Source organism: Lactuca virosa, chromosome 9 (genome assembly GCF_052849685.1).
Source record: "Lactuca virosa cultivar CGN04683 chromosome 9, Lactuca_virosa_CGN04683_v6, whole genome shotgun sequence".
Classification (NCBI taxonomy): Eukaryota; Viridiplantae; Streptophyta; class Magnoliopsida; order Asterales; family Asteraceae; genus Lactuca; species Lactuca virosa.
Genome location: NC_136434.1, coordinates 57,042,991 through 57,046,191, shown reverse-complemented (window position 1 = coordinate 57,046,191; position 3,201 = coordinate 57,042,991). Strand labels below are relative to the sequence as shown.

At 29.1% G+C, this 3,201-nt stretch overlaps 1 long non-coding RNA gene across 1 annotated transcript; it reads left to right on the top strand.

Moving 5' to 3' along the window:
* The first annotated feature begins 913 nt into the window (after nucleotides 1–913).
* LOC145141111 (uncharacterized) lies at nucleotides 914–1,693 on the top strand. Its single transcript, XR_013722452.1, has 2 exons — nucleotides 914–1,445; nucleotides 1,522–1,693. It is a non-coding gene; the product is annotated as an uncharacterized LOC145141111 (long non-coding RNA).
* The last annotated feature ends 1,508 nt before the right edge of the window (nucleotides 1,694–3,201 follow it).

The following is a 3,201-nucleotide window of genomic DNA, read 5'->3' as shown; positions in this document are numbered from 1 at the left end:
TATTACGATATTTAAATCAATAAAAAAGATTAATAATAAAAAAATAATTAAACAAAATATAACATAAAATTGGCTGTTGGCGTGTTCCCGGTAGCTCTCTAGCTTCTCGTTAGGGACTGATTCGTTCTAAAAAAAAAAAAAACTTCACAAATGCCTTATAATGTATTTTGAGATACAAATATATTAAAATATTATCTTATCTTGCTCTGCTACTAATCATGAAACTGCTCCCCCGCCACAAGCGGGGGACTCTGCAAAAACAAAAGCAATAATACATGCATGAATTAGACATTTTCTATTTGGATTCTTAGGTATGTGAGCAACACATGCATAACAAAACAATTCATAATATATATATATATATATATATATATATATATATATATATATATATATATATATATATATATATATATATATATATATATATAGAATGGTTCAAATGAGAACCACAAAAGATTAAGAACCATAAGAACCTATATTAAAATAAGTAAATATATATTGTGAATATTAGCAAATATGTTAAAATTATTATCCTTATCTTTTTGGTAAAAAAAATGGCAAAAATGTAATTTTTTAATCTAACATTTTCATTCACACATTCGGTTATATTTTAACACAAAATTTATATAAAATACAACTTTATACAATCCATTATAATTTATTGACAAAATTGCAAAAATGGTCCCTGTGGTATGTATTTTTTTGAGGTTTTAGTCCAAACCTTGACTTTTTTGGCTTCATGGTCCTTTTGAGCTAGTTTCGTTGCGTTTTTTGTCCCTCCAAAAATTAAAATGACTATTATGCCCTTGATGAATTTATTTTCCATTTTCTTTCAAAAAAAAATTTAAATTTAATACTTATTTAATAATTTTTACTGCTAACGGGTCACTACGATTTTGTGATAGAACTGCTTCATTTGGACACAATTCTTCTCATAAAACTAACATCCCTCCACCATATCCGGTGGCTGAAGACGGTGTGGCTTCTTTGCATGACGACATTAGCCAGTGAAGAATTTCTCCAACGTTTGGATTATTTTTCTATTGTCTGGATTATTTCTCCATCGTTTCTATTCTATGGCTGATCAAGAACTCGGTGAGCAGCATATAAAGATGATCCTGAAGCTTTGCTTGAAGTGTTGCCATGGCCGGACACGCTGGCATTCTCCGTTAACTTGGTGACTTAGCGGAGTCAGTACGTTTGTTATTAGATTTGTAAGCTTCATCTCTACTGATTTCTGGTAATCTAAAACAAGCCACACATATGGAAATCAATAACTTTTCTTTTTGCCTGCCATGTGTTTGTTAAAATGTCAAAGAGAAATGAAACATCTATGCAAGAGCAGGATCTGAAATGAAGGCTTTAATATAGAGAGTGCAGGAATGGATAGCGATGGCGGCACTACGGTGGTGGCGTATTTGGGAGGAAATAGCTCCAACAAGGTGTGTGTGTGTGGGTTTAGGCTATTGCTGCATTTTCCAAGCGATTTCATACCCTTGTTCATGCTTTGTTCCTCAGGTCGAAAATGTTATTCTTGTCTACTGTGTTTTTTGAAGACGATGCCACCTCCGCTTGCAGTCCCTCTGATAAATCTCGTATACTCTTGTCCAATCTTGTTCGTCTCATCTTTCTGTTTCCAAAACTGATCCTAGTTTAATCTATAGGTTATTGTATATGAGTTCTGAGTTGATTTGTATGTTAAGTATGTTAATTAGGGGCAAGTTGTGTGTTTTAATCTCATCTATTTAACTGATTTATATGTGCGTGAGGTGTGTGTTTTTTTAATATTCAGTGAGTGTGCAAGGTGTGTGCTTTAATTATTAGTGTGTGTACACTTATGTGTGTTTTTATGCAGTTTCTAGAGAGAGAGAGAGAGGTGGACCCTCTTTTATTTATAAATATAAAAATTATTAAATAAATATTAAATTTCTAAAAAAAAATTTGAAAGAAACTGGAAAATAAATGCATCAAGGGCATAATAGTCATTTCAATTTTTGGAGGGACCAAAAACGCAACGAAACTAACTCAAAAGGACAACAAAGCCAAAAAAGTCGAGGTTTGGACTAAAACCCCAAAAAATGCATACCACAAGGACCATTTTTGCAGTTTTGTCTAATTTAATACATAAAATTTACAACTTAATACAATTCATCTTATACTAATTCTCAAATTCAGAGAACTCAAACCTAACTCTACCACCACCACACGTCTCCACCAACCAAATACACCAAGGTTGCAACCAGTCTTCCTTCCAAATCAGATTTGTATATATAGTCACACAATGACATGTTAAAAGCTACATTCATAGTTTAATAAACCTATTAGTTTACTTTTTTTATGAATTTAATACAAAATAGTTATAAAAACTAATGCATTCTTACATACTTATACACACAAAATAAATATATTCATAAGAACATTAATACAAAAATTCATACATAAATCATTCATATTTTTACACAAATTTTATAAAAAAAAGTCGGAGCAAAATTCAGTCAATTCACAACTTAATATTGTCAATTACTGTTTACTACATATAATTCACAACTTAATATAATAATTTGACAATTAATTACAAAGAAATATCGTATTCTTAACTTAAAACTTACATTTATACTTTTTTATCTGAAGGCTAGTGTTTCTTTCAAAGTTTAATTTACACAATATTCACACTTTAAATTTTATATAATTAATTTAAATTAGAGAAATCATATATGTGTATAATGATTCTTTCTTCTCATATTTTAGAAGCAAACAAAAAAATTCATAAAAAAAATTATAGTTTATTACAATCAAATCACAACTTAATTTAGTCAATTCACATTTTAATACATAAAATTCACAGCTTAATACAATAAATTTACAATTTAATACACAAAAGTTATATATTCACAACCATATTCTCAACAGGCATATTTGTGTATTAAATTGTGAAATTATTATATTAAGTTGTGAATAAAATTTACAACTTAATACATAAAATTCACAGTTTAATGCAATACATTCACAGCTCATTTACAAGTATAATATTATATTTTAGTGTATAAAAAGCTCATTCACAGTTTAATACATCAATAAATTATCTCATATTTCAGAAGCAAACATCAAAAGAAAAAAAATACATGAATAATATAGGAGGATAACTGATCTGAAATCATCGAAGAATCAGCGAAGAAGATGAAGATGAGTGAGAAATAG